We start from the raw sequence: 21,036 nt of genomic DNA on the forward strand, positions 1-21,036 counted from the left end.
ACGATCATATAGCCCCTAGTGGCTTGGCGATGCCGATCAAGTGGGTATCGATAGCTATGTTCTCTTTGGTTCGAATATGACCTATGTTTGAACAGGAAGCCCCCAAGTGACCATAGGATTTGTTTAATGACGCTGATTCGTATACGATCCACGTCAGACCTAAAGGGGTTAAGCTATGATTCAAATATGATCAAGAAGCCCCCAAGTAGGTTTGGCAAGTATGCCGATCAAGTGGGTATCGACAGCTATGTTCTCTTTGGTTCGGATACGACCTATGTTTGAACAGGAAGCCCCCAAGTGATCATGGCTAGATTCAGATATGATCATAAGCCGGACCAAAGGTAAAGCCGGATTCAGATATGATCCGGTCCCTGTTGGTTGTTTCCACCACCTGTCAAAAAGACATATACACTTTTTTGAGGGTGAAAAAAGGACAGAGGTCCTGCTTTATTACTTTATATAATATATACATTGTCAAAAAATATATACATCTAAAGAACCGATGGCTTAAGTATAATAAGGCCGAAGATGGGCTATATTCCATGGCCGGCGGGTCTCTTCCTCCAATTTACCTGAGTCTTTGTGCTCTCGAATATCAATGAGGTAGTATGACCCGTTGTGCAAATTCTTGCTGACCACAAAGGGTCCTTCCCAAGGAGGGGATAGCTTGTGCGCATCGGACTGATCCTGGATGAGCCAGAGCACTAAATCGCCTTCCTGAAATGTTCTGCTCCTGACCCGGCGGCTGTGATAACGACGAAGGTCTTGCTGGTAAATCACCGAGCGGGCTATTGCCAAGTCTCGCTCCTCATCTAGCAAGTCAAGTGCCTCTTGTCGAGCCTTTTCATTATCACCCTCAACGTAAGCCGCCACACGGGGCGAATCATACCGGATATCACTTGGAAGAACTGCCTCTGCTCCATAAACCATGAAAAAAGGTGTATAACCCGTGGATCTATTAGGCGTAGTGCTGATGCTCCACAGCACAGAGGGCAACTCTTCCACCCAACAACCCGGAGTCCGCTATAAGGGGACCAAGAGCCGTGGTTTGATACCTCTTAAAATCTCCTGATTAGCTCTTTCTCCTTGACCATTGGATTGAGGATGAGCAACAGCCGAAACATTAAGCCGGATATGTTCCCGTTGACAGAACTCCTCCATGGCACCCTTGGAGAGATTAGTGCCATTATCAGTTATGATGCTATGTGGAAAACCAAAATGAAAGATCACCTTTTTGATGAACTGAACTACTGTGGCCGCATCACACTGACTGACCGGCTCTGCCTCAATCCACTTTGTAAATTTATCCACTGCCACCAGGAGGTGTGTCTTTTTATCCTTAGACCTTTTAAAAGGTCCCACCATGTCAAGCCCCCAGACTGCAAACGGCCAAGTAATTGGAATCATCCTCAATTCCTGAGCCGGCACATGAGCTCGTCGTGAGAATTTTTGACATCCATCACATTTGCTAACAAGATCTTCTGCATCTGCATGAGCCGTCAGCCAATAAAAACCATGACGGAAAGCCTTGGCCACCAGAGATTTTGAACCGGCATGATGACCACAATCTCCTTCATGGATTTCTCGAAGTATCTCTTGACCCTCTGCAGGCGACACACAACGCTGGAACGCCCCTGTGACACTGAGATGATGTAACTCGCCGTTAACAATTGTCATGGATTTGGACCGCCTGACAATTTGTCTCGCCAAGGTCTCATCCTCAGGCAGCTCTCCCCGGGTCATATAAGCCAAATATGGCAATGTCCAATCCGGGATGACGTGAAGTGCAACCACCAACTGTGCCTCCGGGTCTGGCACTGCAAGCTCTTCCTCTGTAGGTACCTTGACAAAAGGATTATGTAGAACGTCAAGAAAGGTATTAGGCGGCACCGGCTTGCGCTAAGAGCCCAACCGGCTTAAAGCATCAGCCGCCTCATTCTTCCTTCTGTCAATATGCTCCACCTGATACCCTTTGAAGTACCCAGCTACGACATCGACTTCACGGCGATAAGCCGCCATAAGGGGATCCTTAGAATCCCATGTGCCTGAGACCTGTTGAGCCACGAGGTCTGAGTCACCCAAGCACCTTACCCAGCTTAAATTCATCTCCTTAGCCATTCGGAGACCATGGAGCAAGGCCTCGTACTCAGCTGCATTGTTAGTACAAGGAAACATGAGCCGGAGCACATAACGAAATTTATCACCTCGAGGGGAAGTTAAGACAACTCCAGCCCCTGATCCTTCTAACTGCCTGGACCCATCAAAGTGAATAGTCCAATACGTATTGTCCGGCTTCTCCTCAGGTGCCTGCAACTCTGTCCAATCATTGATAAAATCCACCAAGGCCTGAGACTTGATGGCAGTACAGGGCATATACTTCAGACCATAAGGCCCAAGCTCAATGGCCCACTTGGCGATTCGTCCTGTGGCTTCCCTGTTCTGAATGATATCTCCCAAAGGGGCTGAACTTACCACCGTTATAGGATGACTTTGAAAGTACTGCTTCAACTTCCGGTTTTCCATGAACACGCCGTAAACAAGTTTCTGCCAATGTGGATACCTTTGTTTAGACTCAATGAGCACCTCGCTGATGTAGTAAACCGGCCATTGAACCGGATGCTCCTTGCCTGCCTCCTTACGCTCCACCACGATGGCTACACTGACGGCCCGTGAGTTAGCAGCCACATATAACAATAGCGGCTCTCTATCAATGGGAGCTGCAAGAACCGGTGGCTCAGACAACTGTCTCTTTAAATCCTCAAAGGCAGTGTTAGCAGCATCGCTCCAGACAAAAGTGTCTGTTTTCTTCATCATCTGATATAGTGGTAAGGCCTTCTCCCCTAACCGGCTTATGAACCGGCTTAAAGCAGCAACACGTCCCGCCAGGCGCTGAACATCATTGATACATGCCGGCTTAGCCAGAGAGGTAATCGCCGTGATCTTCTCCGGATTAGCTTCAATGCCTCTATTTGACACCAGAAAACCCAAAAGCTTGCCTGCAGGTACACCAAACACACACTTGGCCGGGTTAAGCATCATCTTGTAAACCCGGAGATTGTCAAAGGTCTCTCTCAAGTCGGATATTAAAGTTTCCTTTTCTCTGGACTTCACCATGATGTCATCCACATAAGCATGAACATTGCGCCCAATTTGATCGTGCAAACAGTTCTGCACACATCGCTGATAAGTTGCCTGGGCACTCTTGAGCCCAAACGGCATAGATACATAACAGAAGGCCCCAAACGGAGTGATGAAAGATGTCTTCTCCTGGTCCTTAACTGCCATCTTGATCTGATGATAGCCAGAGTAAGCATCCAAAAAGCTCAAACGTTCACAACCCGCCGTAGCATCAATGATTTGATCAATACGGGGGAGAGCAAAGGGATCAGCCGGACAAGCCTTATTTAAGTCTGTGTAATCCACACACATCCGACAAGTGTCGTTCTTCTTGAGCACTAGCACCGGGTTAGCCAACCATTCCGGATAAAAAACCTCAATAATAAACCCGGCTGCCAAGAGTCGGGCCACCTCTTCCCCAATAGCTTTCCGTCTCTCTTTGTTGAATCGTCGGAGAAACTACCTGACCGGCTTATACTTTGGATCAATATTGAGAGTGTGCTCAGCGAGTTCCCTCGGTACACCCGACATGTCAGAAGGATTCCATGCAAAGATGTCCCAGTTCTCACGGATGAACTCGATGATTCCGCTTTCCTATTTAGGATCCAAATTAGCGCTGATACTAAACTGCTTAGAGGCGTCTCCCGGGGTGAAGTCAACCATTTTGTCTCAGCAGCCGATTTAAATTTCAACGCCGGGTCATGCTTAGTAGTTGGTTTCTTAAGGGAGGTCATATCCGCCGGGTCAACATTGTCTTGATAGAATTTGAGCTCCTCCGCGGCACAGGCCGTCTCAGCGTAAGCCGCGTCGCCTTCTTCACATTCCAAGGCCACCTTCCGACTCCCATGCACAGTGATGGTGCCCTTGTAACCCGGCATCTTGAGCTGTAAGTAAACGTAACACGGCCGTGCCATGAACTTAGCATAAGCCGGTCGCCCAAATAGAGCGTGATATGGACTCCTGATTTTGACCACCTCAAACGTCAACTTCTCAGCCCTGGAATCATACTCATCTCCAAAGGCCACCTCTAATTCAATCTTACCAACTGGGTAAGCCGACTTGCCTGGAACCACCCCATGGAAAACAGTGTTGGATGTTCTCAGATTCTTCTCAGTCAACCCCATACGCTGGAAGGTCTCATAATAGAGTATATCCACCAACCCGGGGTGCTACCACCAAGGCTAACTGACCTGGATTATCGACGCGTGGAGGGTGATCCTCTCTGCTCCAAATGATGGGTTGTTCTGACCATCTCAAATAACGAGGAACTGCCGGCTAAACCGAATTTATAGCCCTCTTATGAATCTTCTGGTCACGTTTGCATAAGCTGGTGGTAAACACATGGTACTGCCCACCGCTCAACTGTTTTGGTTGGCTCTGGTAACCCGACTGCTGCTGCTGCTGTCCTCCCTGACCAGATTGCTGCTGATTATTTCCACCCGGCTATCCCTCGAAACCGGAATTTGAACCGCCGCCCGGGCCATGAAAGCCGCCGGCCCCTGAACCACCACCAGATCCATGACCACCATCAAAGATATTGGAGTTTTTAAACGCCTTCATGATCGCACAATCTTTCCACAGGTGTGTAGCGGGGTGCTCCCGGGTGCCGTGTTTCGGACAGGGCTCATTGAGTAGCTGCTCAAGAGATGGACCTGACCCGCCGGTTCGAGGCCACTTACCCTTACGTCTCTGATTGTTACCCTGTGTACTAGCGTTAGCCACAAGCTCCGGGTTGCCGCCCGCCTTACGCTTATTGCCGCTTTGATTCCCCGGGTTGTGCTATTGACCCTTTCCATTACCGTTCCTTTTACCCTTCCCTGTCTTCTCATCGTCAGACGCGGGGTCCTTGGTATTATCAGAATCGGCATATTTGACTAAAGCCGCCATCAGCGTTCCCATATCGGTGCAGTCACGCTTAAGGCGGCCCAATTTCTGCCTCAGTGGTTCAAAGTTGCAATTCTTCTCCAACATGAGGACTGCAGAGCCGGCATCCATCTTATCAGATGAATGAATTATCTCCTTGACTCGGCGTACCCAATGGGTGGTGGATTCACCCTCTCCCTGCTTACAACTCGTCAAGTCCATGATCGACATAGATTGCTTACAGGTATCCTTGAAGTTCTGGATGAAACGTGCCTTTAACTCCTCCCATGAACCAATGGAATTAGGTGGTAAACCTTTTAGCCAAGACCGGGCCGTTCTATCTAACATCATGGTGAAGTATTTATCCATTGCCGCGTCACTGACCTCCAACAGCTCCATGGCTATCTCATAACTCTCAATCCATGCTCCAGGCTGTAAGTCGGCCGTGTAATTTGGCACCTTTCGAGGTCCCTTGAAGTCCTTAGGCAGGCGCACGTTGCGCAAATCCGGTATCAAACAAGGAACTCCACTGATTCTGGTGGCTACTCCTATCTCAACAGAGGTCGTTGGATACTCTGGGATATCCTGATGAGCCGCCAGCTGAGCCGCCTATTGAGCCGCCAGTTGAGCCGCCCGCTCGTTCTCCTGACGTACTCGGCCTTGCACCGGGTTATAGCCACCATGCTGGTTACGGCGTTGGGCGTTGCTCGATAAAGCTTCAGATTCCATGTGCCTGCTGTAACTTGGGCTCTGGTTCTGATGAGGCGGTGCTAACCAAGGCGGAGGGGATGAGTGAATCCTATCCCGGCTGTAAGAATAGGTCTCCTGCTGAGCCAGGGCCGTCTGGACAAGTTCCCTGATCCTCCGTGTCTCCACTGCTGTTGGATCATCACCGTCCACTGGAAGAGCCGCCAGGCGCGTTGACGCCGCGATTAAATTCTCCATGGGGTTGGAAAAGTGACCCTCCGGTACCGGCACATAACGCGGCGGCCATGCTCATATGAGGAGGTGGCATCTCCCGACGCTGAGCCGGTCCTCCCGCTCCGGATGTCATAAACTGATTAGCATCGGGCGGGTTACTTGGGCCGGCTCCGGGTGTAGCAAAAAGAACCCTAGGATCATAATTCGGAGGCAACCAAGATTGGGTCTTCTGGTGTCTCCTCCTCATTACCTCATTGGACGCGTTTAAACTCATCGTGAGCTGGTAAGCCTCTGACTGCAACCGCTGTGCCCGGGCGTCAAGAGCCGCCCGCTCCGTAGCTAGTCTAGTATCCTCAGCTGCTAAGGCCTCCTTGGCCTGAGCTATCTCCTCACGTACCCATGCTACCTCCGCGTCATGCTCATCTTTGTTTGCAGGGATAACCGTGGCGGTTAACAGGGTCGTAAGCTTGTCCATGAGGTCTATCAGCACTTGAGCCGGCGGGCGCACATGGCCTCCTGCCCCGGCTGCTCCTAACCCGGAAGTAATTGCAGCCGCGGCTGTAGAGTTTTGTCCGGGTTGAGTCCCAGCCATAAAGACTCCTGCCCAATTTGGCGACTCACAGAGGTCCGGAATACTAAGGCCATCGGAACAGCCCCCGAGCGCACCGTCTTGAACTTGATATAAAGAATCTGTTGAACCGGCGGACGAATCACCATCAGAGTGGACGGCCGTCTCACCACCATCTTTAGGACCTTCAGAAAGTTCTTCTCCGTGGACACAGCCCACAAAGACACGCTTCATGCCGGTTTGAACTCGGGCGGGTTTCGCACGCTGAGCCGTCTCGACGAGGTCGGTGCAGTTGTCCGGCTCAGGCCCCGGCTCACCAATCCGGCCGATGAAGACGTGGATCCCTGCGAAGGGGACCCGGTACCCGTACTCAATTGAGCCGGCGTCGGAGCCCCAGCCTTCGTCGTCGATGTAGATCTTGCCGTGACGACATTTGGTCATCCGGCCCACTACGTATCCCTTGAGCCCTTCGAAGTTGCCCTTCAAGAACTCAAATCCACCGTGCGCTGGCCCCACGGTGGGTGCCAACTGTCATGGAATTTTCACGTCAGATGTCCTCGTGAAAGGACTTAGTTGTGGAGCCATCGCAACTAGGAAGCTTGAAGGGGTTAATTGGGACAAAGGACATGAGAGGTTTTATACTAGTTCGGCCCCTTACGGTGAAGGTAAGGCCTACGTCTAGTTGGGTTGGTATTGATGTTTCGATGACCAGGGAGCGAGATACGCTATGCCTGGCTCTCGATGAGTTGTTTCTTGCCCTAAGCCGCCAGCGGGTCGTCCCCTTATATACACGGGTTGACGCCCTGCGGCTTACAGAGTCCCGGCCGGCTTATACACAATGTCCGGCTCGGTGACTAGTTAAGTCTACCTTATGATACAAGTATACTACTATGGCGGTTTACTACAACGGGCCTTAAGTCGCCTGCGGGCCTTAAGCTCTCTATGAACCGCCATCTTCATACTTTGGTCTTGGGCTTCTCTCTGGTGAATCTTCTTTGCGTAACCCGGCCCCTCCTGGGCGGCTTACACAAATAGTTATATCCCCAACAATGTACAAAATGCTTGCTCGGGAGAAGGTGGTGTGATTTGGATATGAGGATCCCTATCTCTTCAAATAGACGGCTTGCCTACGGGATTAGGGTTGCAAATGTAAAAATGCCCCGGCCCCTCGTCTTTCCTCAACACGTGGATATGGCCATTACTGAAGCATAGAAGCCAAGGAGTACAACCTTACTGGGAGGTCGGACACTGTTCACTGCGACGGGTGCACCGGATTTGGAGAAGAACCCGCCTTGCAATGCCGAAGACAATCTGCGCGCCGGACTCATCGTCATTGAAGCCTGGTTCGGGGGCTACTAAGGGAGTCCTGGATAAGGGGGTATCCAGACAGCCGGACTGTTGGACTATGAAGATACAAGATTGAAGACTTTGTCCCATGTCCGGATGGGACTCTCCTTGGCGTAGAAGGCAAGCTTGGCGATCCGGATTATAGATCTCCTTCTCTGTAACCGACTCTGTGTAACCCTAGCCCCCTCCGGTGTCTATATAAACTGGAGGGTTTAGTCCATAGGACATAACAACAATCATACCATAGGCTAGCTTCTAGGGTTTAGCCTCTCTGATCTCGTGGTAGATCAACTCTTGTAATACTCATATCATCAAGATCAATCAAGCAGGAAGTAGGGTATTACCTCCATCGAGAGGGCCCGAACCTGGGTAAACATCGTGTCCCCGGCCTCCTGTTACCATTAGCCTTAGACGCACAGTTCGGGACCCCCTACCCGAGATCCGCCGGTTTTGACACCAACAACAGGCCATAAACATCCTCACCAGTTGTCGTGATTTCAGTCTCATGTTTTGCAAGGTTGATCATACGCGGTTAGTCCCAGTTGGTGGCTCCATATAAAATAACAAGGTTAATATAGACATGGCTTAAACGTCTTGACATAGATGAATACAACAGAAGCATCAAATATGATAAGAGAGAAACATTGTATGACATAAATTTGGAGGTACTATGATGCGCCGCAGGTCACCCGCGGCCGGTGGACGGTCACGAGTGCCCTGGAACTTGGCGACAAAACGCTCGCGCATCTCGCCCCAGGAGGAGATCAATCCCGCGGGCAAGTTCAGGAGCCACGAGCGCGCGCACTCTTTGAGGGCCATGGGAAACCAGTTCGCCATGACCTTCTCATTGCCGTTGTCTACCTCGATGCTCAGCTCGTAGAGCTGCAGGAACTCAACAGGGTCGGGGGTGCCATCGTAGCATGGAGGCATGTCGGGCTTGAACTTCCCGGGCTAGACGATGTTGCGCAACTCGGGAGTGAAGGCACGGCAACCTGATGTAGTCACTGGACCCCGTCGTGGAGGCGGAGCCTGGTCTTGGTACCCACGCGCCGCCATTGCAGGCGGCGCACGGTCTTGACACGGTGGTGCTGGGAGTGCAGGAGCATCTTCTTGCGGCCGGGGGACCTCCTGGCAGCTTCCTTCTTCACTCTCTGGTGCCCTGTGCAGTGGGTCGCACCGCGGGGCCGCGCGTCTTGGTGCGAGGGCGACGTCTTGACGTGGAGGTGGTAGAGGCACTCCATGGGCCACCTCGCCCGCGGCGGGAGGCGGACGAGGCAGCGAGAGGGGTGGTGCAGGTGAGCCCCCAGTGGTGCTGATGAGCTCGGCGATGCGGTCCAGCCAGTCCTCATAGAGGTCGTCGACTAGGCGGTAGCGCAGGAGCTCACGTGCCATGAGCAGTGCAGCCTGTGCATCCACATGCCCGCGGCGAGCATGGGATGATGAACCGGCCGGAGTTAGCAACGGGGTGGCAGTTCGTCCGTCCCGTTGCACGGAGGGCTGCAGCAATGAAGCCTGCTGCCCATTCCCTGCCGGGCCGGTGGCGGCGTTGGCAGCGGGTGATGGAGAGCGACTGGGAGGCCCGCCAACGGGCGCCGTATGGGAGACACGAGCATTGAGAGCGGCTCAGCGCTCAGCACGGGCTCGGCGAGCATCAGCCATGGAAGAGGTGGAGCAGTGGTGCGTGGATCAATGGAGGAAAAGCTTTGGCACACCCCTACCTGGCGCACCAAATGTCGGATTCGGGGTTCCGCAGACCCTTGAGAGGTTCGAACTCTGGGGTGCGCATGACGGACTCTTTCTCCCTAGCCTTCCTACCCAACGATTCCACAGCTTAGCTCGATGAACCAAAAGAACATGAGACACAGAGGTTTATACTGTCGGTGTTCTGCGAACGGGGGTCCCCAGACTTGCCTGTCTGCGGCCTGCGGCGTGGCTCAAGCGGGGCCCAGTATGGACCATCTACATCAACCCAAGCTCAAGACCCTCGTGAGGGGCCAAGCCTCGTGGGGCGGATGACGCAAGGCTTCCTCAGGGGCGGCCTCACCGGGCGGGCTCGCAAGGAGGCGGAGAGATCAAGGCGAGGAGTACCTCGCGAGGTGCTCGTGACGCAAGCCATGACGATCAAGACCAGGCGGGCGCTAGCTGGTGCAGTGTCCTCGTTTCCTCTTTGGTGCAAAGGGAGCAAGTGCAGGCGTGGAGTACCGAGGCATTAGGCAAAGGTTACCATATCGGTGCAACGAGACCAAGGCCAGCAGGACGGCAGGACGGAGGTCACCGTGGAGCCCAAGACGGCGTCATCGCCAGTGCCTTTGGTAGTCGAAGACCAACTTTAGTCAGGATAGCTTGTACTAGCTGTCCCCCTTCAAAATGGCCGTTGTTGGCTCCCTTCCCGCTCAATATTTGGGAAGAGGACCAGGGCCCCTGTAATAGAGAGAGCCACCACCATAGAAAGAGGGAGACGACACATAAAAAGGACACACAGAGAGATCAGATCCAGAGCTGATCGAATCCACCCCAAGTAGAACACCGCACCAACTCAGGAACACCCCTCGCGAGGCTGTTCTTCCTTTGTACTATTTATCATCGGCCCCAGAGGCAATCCACCACACCACGCACTGGATTAGGGTATTACACCACAATGGTGGCCCGAACCAGTATAAACCTTGTGTCTCTTGCGTTGTTCATCGTGTAGCTTAGATCCGTGGCGAGGCTTTGGGGCATGGATCAGTAGGGAGAAGATCTTCGTGCGCACCCCAGAGTTCAAACCTAAAGGGTTTTGCCGGAACCCGATATCCGACATTTGGCGTGCTAGGTAGGGGTGCGCTGAAATCCTCTTTCCGCCGATCTGCGTTCCACTTCTTCATCGCATCCATGTCCGGTGACCCGACAGCCAACACCAACCACTGGGCGGCATGGCCTGCCCACGCCATGCCGCCTGCCCAAGGTGACCTCAACCCCGCGCCTCAGGTAGCCCGCGTTCCGCAGAATGCTGCGGGGTGCGGGCGACGCAGTCAAGCGCTGCCTGCCCTCACCCCGCGGCAGGTGTGCTCAGCAGCAAGGGCCTCAAACCACGCAGCGCCCACAGCACCGCACACCCGACGGGAGCAGGCGAACATGAAGGCCGCGCTCACGGTGGCTCGGGAACTGCTACGGCGACGACTGCAAGAAAGCGGCCATGACGTGCTGCTGGAGCGCGTCGCCGAGCTCCTGGATGCTGTAGCTTCAGGGGCGCCTCCCTTCTGCGTCCAGCTTCCACACCAGGCCCCGGGAGGATCATACGGCGGGCCCATCCGCGCCCGTGCACCCTCAGGCGTACCCCAAGGCTTCACCAACACCAGCTCTACCATCATCGTCGGGCGTCAAGCGGCACCAGCACCGCCCCTGGTGAGCGAGGGCATGCGCATCGCCGCCTACGGCCTGGGCGGGCTGCCACCCTATCACCCCTAAGAGGGCGCTTCGAGCCAAGCCGCGTGGAACATGGGGTGCTACAGCGAAGCCTTCGGGGTGGCAGCCTCGGAGGCTTACGTGCCCCACATGGTGGATCAGGAATACGCACTGGAAGAAGACCACGACTCGTTCCTCGGGCCAGGCTGGGGAGAAGAGACGCCAGAAGCCGAGCCTTTTCAGGAGCCTCAAGGGAGCCTCGCCAACCATGCCGGCGGCAGCAGCTATCGGGTACTGCTAATTCCTCAGGAGCAAGCTTATGCTAACCATGAGTCACAGGAAGTCCAGGTCACTGGAGCGGAAGGCTGCCCCATCTCGGAAGCCTCCCTCCCGCCAGGAGGAGTGCACTGGGGGCTGCAGGAGAGGGGCCGGGAGCTAGGCCCCTCCCCACGGTGCGCGGAGCAACGTGTTTCTCAGAGGTAGGCCCTCTGCTGGGGAGGTGCCGCAAGGCCTGCCCCCGGCAGAGGACCCGTGGTCGTCGGGGGAACCGCTGGCGTCCCCTTTACCCCATTGGTGTCGTCCTTGGTTTCCGGTCACCGTCAATGGCGGTCGAGGGTGGCGCAAGGTGGGGCCCTCGTCTGGTGATATGAAGCAAGGCGGGTACCTATGAAGAAGGCCCTGTGCCTGTGAAGCTCGCCGCCCGTGACACTCTCACATAATAATGAGTTGGGGCCGTACACGCCCCGGAGTCTCCGGAGAGCCGCCCTCGGGCCTCGGGGGCTCCCTCCCACGCCCAGTTGTAGCACTTAGCTCCGCACTGGTGAGAAGACGTCGAAGACTAGACTAGGTGTCGGATGCGGCCTTTTGTTTTTTACCTCCTTTTGTGTGGTCGAGCTTCCTCGCTTCGGATTTAAGTCAAAGTTGAATTTGTGTTTACGTATGTGCGGGGAGGGGTGTTTTGTCTCGTTCGTGTGTTTTCTTGAGCTCTGGTTTCTGCCCTACTCTGGAGTTCACACTAGCTACCTTCCTCTCGCGAGCCTCTCGCGTGCGGGGCTGAACTCAGCATGCTCGCGCATGTCGTCCTGCGGCCAACACCCGCTCTCGCGAGGCTCTCACCAAATGGTCAGCAGGTCTCCCGAAGGACCCTCAGGGAATCACCACAAGCCTATTCAAGGCTCGCCCAGGATAAAGGTAAATTACAGCAACTAACCCATCAGGGGGCCCGTAGCATCATGCAGGCACACATTCAGCATCGTTCGTAAAGGCGTGAGGACAATGATCTTTCTTACATAGGGGCTTCCCCTCCCGAAATGCTCTTACAACCTTCAGGGCCATGCCTGAGCTTTTGGTGTGCAGGATAAATAGCAAGGGGATACAGGATCAATCAGACATGTTTCTCACCGCGTCCTCTTGGTCACCTCCCGAGGTATCACTAGCGTCGATGTCACTGTCACTGGCGTCGCCGTCGCCACCACCGGCGCCATCTTCGCCGTCATTCACCATGTCACCCTCATCCGCAGCGACTATCACCACATCGTCATCAGAAGCGAAGGCCCTGACAAGTGCATCGACGTTGTCCTCCACCCACCACGCCAGGTCGCCTCGAACAGCCACGGGCACCGGAGCGATGACGGCGTCGAAGTCGAAGTGGGGATCTCTGTCCTGAAGATGGCTGAAGACACGGGAGAATGCACGCCCGAGTAGGCTGCGACCCCTCTCTTCGATGAGTTGGAAAGCCCTCCCAGAGCGGTTCTCCAGATGCGTCACCACGTCAGTAAAGAACTGGAGATTGTCGGCATAGTTGGTCACATGAGGTTGCAAAGCGGTCGCGGCATAAATATTGCCTAGGGCCATGTTGGCTCTGTCCCTGAGCGTTTGGAGCATGGGGCCATGCATGTGCTCCAATGTCTGCCGCTGGCGAATCTCATCTTCGTTCTGCCACGCAATGGACTCGGTGTCATGGACCCTCCATTGGAGAAGAAGCACCTCGACACGGCAGGAGGCCACCTTAGCCTGCACCGCGGCTAGGGCGGCTGCGGTGGCCTCCGTGCGCTGCGTCGCTTCAGTCAGCTTGGTCCTGAGAGTGGCAGTCCTGCCCACAGCGTCAGCTTCAATCAGCTCCAGCCTCTCATTATACTCCCGCACAAGGCCCGCGTGAACTTCCGCCATGCAGCGGTCGATCTCTTCTTGGATTCGAGCCCCCCGCGCGCCGATATCATCCTCCGCCTGGGTAACCTGGCGCTCCCTCGTCTCAAACCGCTCAAGGTCAAGATTGCGCTCGGCGGCCTCTAGCGTCAGCGCTTCCTCGCGCCTCTGGAGCTCCTCCTCCTCGACGGGCGTCCCCTTTAGCAACGCAAGGGCGGCATGGCGCAGCTCCACTTGCTGCTCCAGGGAAGTGCTCCAGGCTTGGAGCTCCCACACGCGCTTTTTCGTGATCTCGCATCGCCGGTCTACCTCCTGAGCCTCCTCAATGGCTCGGGAGCAGGCCTCTCGCGAAGCCACGAGAGATGCTTCGGCCTTTGCGTTGTCAAGATCACGCTGATGACGCGCAAGGCTGACCGCCACCTTCAGCTTGCGTCGCTCCTCAACCAGCCGCAGGCGCTCAGCTTCAAGGCACCCGTCCACGTCCGCGAGCTCTCTACCAAGCTGGCCCATCGCGTCCGTCGCCTTCCGGAGGAACTCTTGGCGGATGATGCGGTGCTCCCGTGCTCGCTTGAGCACGTCGTCAATATCGTCCTCCGCCGCCGGCCTAGGCGGAGGGCCCTGAAGTGGTTCGCTCCCTCTCGGCAGGGGGTTGGGGGCTGGCGTCCTCACAATCGCCGGGCAGGCTCACCGAGGGGCCCAGGCCGGCGTTAACCATTCGCCGTCCATGATCAGAGGAAGAGCCCGGGGCAGGCTGGTTGCACCCCGGGCGAGGTTGCAAAGGAAACACGGCAAGCGCATGGGCTCAAGGCACCCTGCCGGTCGGCCCATTTCTCCGGCCGAACTCGCATCAGGAGCAACACGCAAGCTCGGGGCGCTCAAGGCCAGCGATGAAGGTGAGGCCCGAGGAGGTGGCTTCTTAGCCGGCTTCGCAGGCTTGGCAGGTGGGACCTTGAAGGGCCACAGTAAGCAAAGGGAGCGGCGAATGAGGAATTACAAGAAGGAGGGACTTACTCATCTGTGGCGAAGTACTTCCTATGCTTCAGCGGCCGGTAGGGGCGCTCGCTGCCGCTCGAAGACTCCTTCCTCTTGCGGAGGACGTCGAAGTCTATGCGGAACCGACCCACGCTCTCAACGTGAGGGCCGGCGCGTGGCGTGGACGAAGAAGCACCAAGGCAGCCTGCCTCAGGGGCGCCAGGTGGGAGCAGCGATCAGGCGCCACTTCTTGGTGGCCTGCTGAGGCCTCGGGGGCTTCGGCCTCGGGAGCCGCAGGTTGCATCCCCTCATCAACGACCACCTCAGGATGGGCATCGCAAGATCCGGAGGATGACACCTCGGGAGCCCCGCGCGACATCGACATCTCAACACCGGATACCCCAGCCTCCAGCGATGCTCGCCTTCCTGCAACCCCTCCTGAGGCAAGATCGATGTTGGCAACGGGGAAAGGAGCCACAGCGACAGGATTTTCACGAGGCCCCACGAGGCCGGACGGGCGCAACCCCATTCATCAAAGTGAGGCATTTGCCTCGCGAACTCGGCCCTGCCCGAGCAAAGATATAGGTGACTACCCCCGTGCCGAATGTCGCCCGGAGAGGGGTCGCCAGTCAAGACCTCCAGCACCTTCTTCAGCGTTTCAGGCACAAGCTTGTCCTCCTGGAGCCTCATGCGGTACTGATGCCCAGTCATGGTCCACATCGGTCGAGAATGACGCTGGAGAGGAGCGATGCAACTCTGGAGGAACTCCTTCACCACCTGGGGTGCCATCATGCCAAGCGCTCTCAACCTCCCGAATCGGCACCAGACAAATAAGAGCCGGGGGCTCACGAGCTTCTCGTGGCCCCATCCTGGATTGGGGATAGAAGCCAATGTCAGATGCGTGAGCAGGGGGCTGGGCACCCTGACATCCACGTACATCCGCCGCGTCCAGAACCCGCTCATGGAAGGTGGAACGCCAAAATCAATCCCTGAGGAGGCCGTCTCTGGCACGGCCTGGAAGCTCACGCACCCCGAGCACTGCAATGGGTCGGTCAGGCGCAAGGAGAAGAAGTGGTGCAAGAGGGCAATAGAAGAGGAAATGCCCACCATGGCTTCGCAGACAAAGGCAAAGACAGCAAGAAGGGTAACAGATTGAGGGTCAAGATGCATCATGTGGATCTGATAGTGGGAAAGCACCGCATTGAAGAAGGCAGAGAAAGGAGGAATCAGGCCAGCCCACAGTGCGTCGGCGAAGAATTGAACCTCCATAGTGATCCTGTCGAAGGAGGCATGGGAGGCAGGCCAAGCCGTCATCCTTCTGCACTCGTTAAAGCTGGAGGCGAGGGCGGAGCGGACCTTGTCCAAAGCTTACGGGTTGAGTATCAGCTACAGGCCGATGGCGGGTGCGATTGCCGGGGGCGAGCTGGACGAGGGCACGGGCTTCTTCCCTTTCTCCTTTTTTATCGGTGCCATGGCAACGGAAGGGGGTAGAGCTCAAGTCAGATTGGAGGTGGAAACAGAGGCTCAAGGAAGAAAGGGGAACAGGAAGCACGCGGGCAGCCAAGAGGGAATAACTGTGTAAAGCTTCGTGGCCGCCTAGCCAGGTGGATATTGGGGGAGTGTGGGGAAGCGGAGACACCCACGTCCAATCAACTGCCACGGGACGACCAAGGCCGCGGGCTGTTGGGGCCCGCGGCGCTCCGCACTTGCCCTTTGGCTTCGCTGCTAAGCCAAGTCCGAGCGCACCTTGGGCTTGGGGGCTATTGTCGGTGTTCTGGGAACGGGGGTCCCCAGACTTGCTTGCCTGCGGCCTGCGGCGTGGCTCAAGCGGTGGCCCAGTACGAACCGTCTACATTAACCCAAGCTCAAGACCCTCGCGAGGGGCCAAGCCTCGCGGGGCGGACGATGCAAGGCTTCCTCAGGGGCGGCCTCACCGGGCGGGCTCGTGAGGAGGCGGAGAAATCAAGGTGAGGAGTATCTCGCGAGGTGCTCGTGACGCAAGCCATGACGATCGAGATCAGGCGGGCGCCAGCCGGTGCAGTGTCCTCGTTTCCTCTTTGGTGAAAAGGGAGCAAGCACAGGCGCGGAGTACCGAGGCATCAGGCAAAGGTTACCATATCGGTGCAACGATACCAAGGCCAGTAGGACGGCGGGACGGAGGTCACCATGGAGCCCAAGACAGCGTCATCGGCAGTGCCTTTGGCAGTCGAAGACCAACTTTAGTCAGGATAGCTTGTACTAGATATCCCCCTTCAAAATGGCCGTTGTTGGCTCCCTTCCCGCTCAATATTTGGGAAGAGGACCGGGGCCTCTATAAATAGAGAGAGCCACCACCGTAGAAAGGGGGAGACGACACAGAACGAGGACACACAGAGAGATCAGATCCAGAGCTGATCGAATCAACCCCAAGTAGAACAACGCACCAGCTCAAGAACACCCCTCGCGAGGCTGTTCTTCCTCTGTACTGTTCATCATCAGCCCCAGAGGAAATCCACCACACCACACACTGGATTAGGGTATTACACCACAACGGTGGCCCGAACCAGTATAAACCTTGTGTCCCTTGCGTTGTTCATCGTGTAGCTTAGGTTCGTGGCGAGGCTTTGGGGCGTGGATCATTAGGGAGAAGATATTCGTGCACACCCCAGAGTTTGATCCTAAAGGGTTTTGTCGGAACCCAATATCTGACATATACTGGTTCGGGCCACCGTGCGGTGTAATACCCTACTCCAGTGTGGCGGTGGATGCCTTGAGGGCTCAGGATGAACTAGTACAGTGGATGAACAGCCTCATGAGGAGAGGTGTTCTTGAGCTTGATGAGCTGGTGAGATGGCCTTGGTGGAATGGATCCGGTCCAAGATGAGTTGCCTCCTATGATGGTGACTAGTCCTATTTATAGAGGGCCTAGTCCTCTTCCCAAATGTAGGTGGGAAGGGATCCCACAACGGCCAATTTTGAAGGGAGGTAACTAGTAAAAGCTATCCTGACAAAAGTAGTCTTCGCCTGCCAAAGCCTTTGGTGGTGGCGATGTTGTGGGCTCCGTGATGACCTCCGTCTTGCCGTCCTGCTAGTCTTGGTCTTGTTGCACCGATAAGGAAACCTTTGCCTGATGCCTCGGGACTCCTCGCCTGCGCTTGCCTCCTTAGCACCAAAGAGGAAACTGGTACACTGCGCCCACTGGCGCCCGCCTGGCCTTGGTCATCATAGCTCACATCATGTGAACCTCGCGAGGTGCCCCCCGCATAGATATCTCCGCTCCTCGGGAGCCAGCCTAACGAGGCCGCCCCCAGGAAGGTCTTGGTGTCGTCCGCCTCGCGAGGCCTGGCCCCTCGCGAGGGTCTTGAGTAGTTGCTGCCGAAGCTGGGCCGTACCAGGCCGTTGGTGGAGCCACGCGGTGGGTCGCAAGCAGGCAAGTCTGGGCACGCCCGTTCCCAGGGCGCCGACATTTGGCTCTGGTGGTGACGCCTCAGGTTGGAGGGTACATATTTACTAAGGTACTCATGGATGGGGGCAGCAGCATCAATATTTTGTATTATGAAAAATTTAGTCGCATGAGCTTGACTGACAAACATCTCAAGCCGTCAAACACTGTCTTTCACGACATGGTGCCTGGTAAGTCGGTGTATCCAGTGGGCAAAATATCTTTGGAGGTTGCTTTTGGAGATGATTATGATTCCAGATCTGAGACATGCATTGACTTTTGAGGTGGTTCGAATCAAGATCCCTTATCATGCTCTGTTTGGGCGGCCGGCTTATGTTAAGTTCATGGAAAGGCCTTGTTATGTTTATTTGCAACTTAAGATGCGGGTCACAAGGGCACTAGCACAGTGCATGGAAGCCGGAAGATAGCCTTGGAGTGTGAAGAAGGCGATGCTGCTTATGCTGAGTCTATCTGCGCAACAAAAGAATTGAAATTTTACAAGGATAATGTTGACCCGGCGGATATGACATCTTTGAAGAAGCCAACCACAGAGCATGACACCCTATTGAAATTTAAGTCGGCGGATGAAACTAAGCTAGTTGACGTCGTTCCTAGGGATTCATCCAAGCAGTTCAGCATCAGTGCTAATTTGGATCAGAAATAGGAAAGCGCGCTCATCGAGTTCATCCATGAGAACCGGGACATCTTTGCATGGAAACCTTCAGACATGCCAGGTGTACCGTGGGAACTCGCTGAGCACACGCTCAATATTGATCCAAAGTTTAAATCGGTCAGCAATTCCTTCGCCATTTGAATGAAGAGAGGCGCAAGGCCATTGGTGAAGAAGTAGCCCGACTCTTGGCGGCTGCGTTTATTGTTGAAGTTTTTCATCCTGAGTGGTTGGCCAACCCGGTGCTAGTACTTAAGAAAAATGGTACCTGGCGTATGTGTGTGGATTACACGGACTTAAACAAGGCATGTCCGGCTGATCCCTTTGCTCTCCCCCATATTGATCAGATTATTGATGTTACGGCGGGTTGTGAGCATTTGAGCTTTTTGGATGCTTATTACGGTTATCATCAGATCAAGATGGCATTTAAGGACTAAGAAAAGACAGCTTTCATCACTCCCTTTGGAGCCTTTTGTTATGTGTCTATGCCTTTTGGGCTCAAGAGTGCCCAGGCGACTTACCAGCGGTGTGTGCAAAATTGCCTTCATGATCAGATTGGGCGCAATGTTCATGCTTATGTGGATGATATTGTAGTAAAATCCAGGAAGAAGGAATCCTTGATAGATGATTCGAAAGAGACCTTGATAATCTCCGGGTCTACAAGATGATGCTTAACCTGGCCAAGTGTGTTTTTCGCGTACCAGCTTGCAAGCTCTTAGGCTTTCTGGTTTCTAAATGGGGCATTGAAGCTAACCCGGAGAAAATAAAGGCTATCACTTCCCTGGCTAAACCGGCGTGTATTAATGATGTTTAGCATTTGGCGGGTCGTATTGCAGCCTTAAGCCAGTTCATAAGCCGGTTGGGTGAAAAGGCTATCCCTCTTTACCAGATGATGAAGAAGACATATCACTTTGTCTGGAGTGATGCTGTTGATCAGGCATTTGAGGCCTTGAAGAAACAGTTAGTTGAGTCGCTGGTTCTTGCTAATCCCATTGATAAAGAGCCCTTGTTGTTGTATGTGGCTACCAATAGCCGAGCTGTTGGCGTGGCAATTGTGGTGGAAAGGAAGGACTCGGGCAAAGAATATCCGGTTCAGCAGCCGGTTTACTACATCAGTGAAATGCTCATTGAGTCCAAACAGAGGTATCCGCATTGGCAAAAGCTTGTATATGGGGTGTTTATGGCCCGAAAGCTTAAGCAATATTTTCTGGGTCATCCCATCATTATGGTTAGTTTTGCTCCCTTAGGGGATATTATTCAAAACAGAGAAGCCACGGGTCTGGTAGCCAAGTGGGCTATTGAGCTTGGACCCCATGGTTTGAAGTATATGCCTCGCACAACCATCAAGTCTCAAGCACTTGTGGACTCATAAATGATTGGACAGAGCTGCAGATGCCTGAGGAAAAGCCGGATAGCACATATTTATTACGCCCAATATGCGACTATACTCCATACGTGTCGAGGCACAACTTGGGGCATAAGCGCATATTGGTATGGTAGCAAGAGTGGTTGTATCTTTGCTTATCTCATGTACGGAATAAATAAAATATGAGCTTTGGCTTACAATCGCCACAATGTCACACAAATATCATCAAGTTATACAATCATTCAAGATGAACACAGAGTCCGGCTATGGATGAAATCAAACGAATAAAAGACAACCACCCAAGCTATGTCCGGATCGACCCTACTGGCACCACTAATGATCATCCAGAAAGGAAACATAGTAACAACCACTATCTTTGTTGAATTGCCGTACCTGCAACCGTGTTTGTAGTATCTGGTGAGCCACGAGGACTCAGCAATCTCAAAACCCGCGGTAGCAAGAATATTTAAGCTTAAAGGTAAGGTGTGGATATATGGTGGAGTTGCAGCAAGCACTACGCAAATATGGTGGCTAACATACAAGTACAAGAGTAAGATGAGAAACTACGCAACGGACGTAGAGCTAGAAGTGATCAAGAAGTGATCCTGAACTACTTACGTGCAAACATAACCCAACCGTGTTCACTTCCTGAACCTCGTCAAAAATAGACCATCACGGTTACACACACGGTTGGCGCATTTTAATTAAGTCAAGTGTCAAGTTCTCTACAACCGGATATTAACAAATTCCCATCTGCCACATAACCACGGGCATGGCTCTCGAAAGTTTATACCCTGCAGGGGTGTCCCAACTTAGCCCATCACAAGCTCTCACGATCAATGAAGGATATTCCTTCTCCCGGAACAACCCGATCAGACTCGGAATCCCAGTTACAAGACATCTTGACAATGGTAAAACAAGTCCAGCAAGACCTCCCAGTGTGCCGACACCCTGATAGTAGCCGCGCGTATCTCATCTCAGGCCACGAAGGATGAGCTAAGCATACAGGTACCAAATACCCCAAGTTGTCTAGGGTCGGTCCTACATGGTGCTCTAGTTTGGACCAACACTCATGAGGAGCATTGGCCCGATGGTTGATTAAGAATCCTCGGGTTAATTACTCCCTATGCAAGTTTTATTTATTATTAGGCAAATGGAAAACCAATGTTGGGCCTTGCTGGAGGAGTTTTATTCAAAGCAATCTGTCAAGGGGTCCCATAACCCCAACCGCGTAAGGAACACAAAATCAAGGAACATAACAC

Source organism: Triticum aestivum, chromosome 7B, assembly GCF_018294505.1.
Source record: "Triticum aestivum cultivar Chinese Spring chromosome 7B, IWGSC CS RefSeq v2.1, whole genome shotgun sequence".
Lineage (NCBI taxonomy): Eukaryota > Viridiplantae > Streptophyta > Magnoliopsida > Poales > Poaceae > Triticum > Triticum aestivum.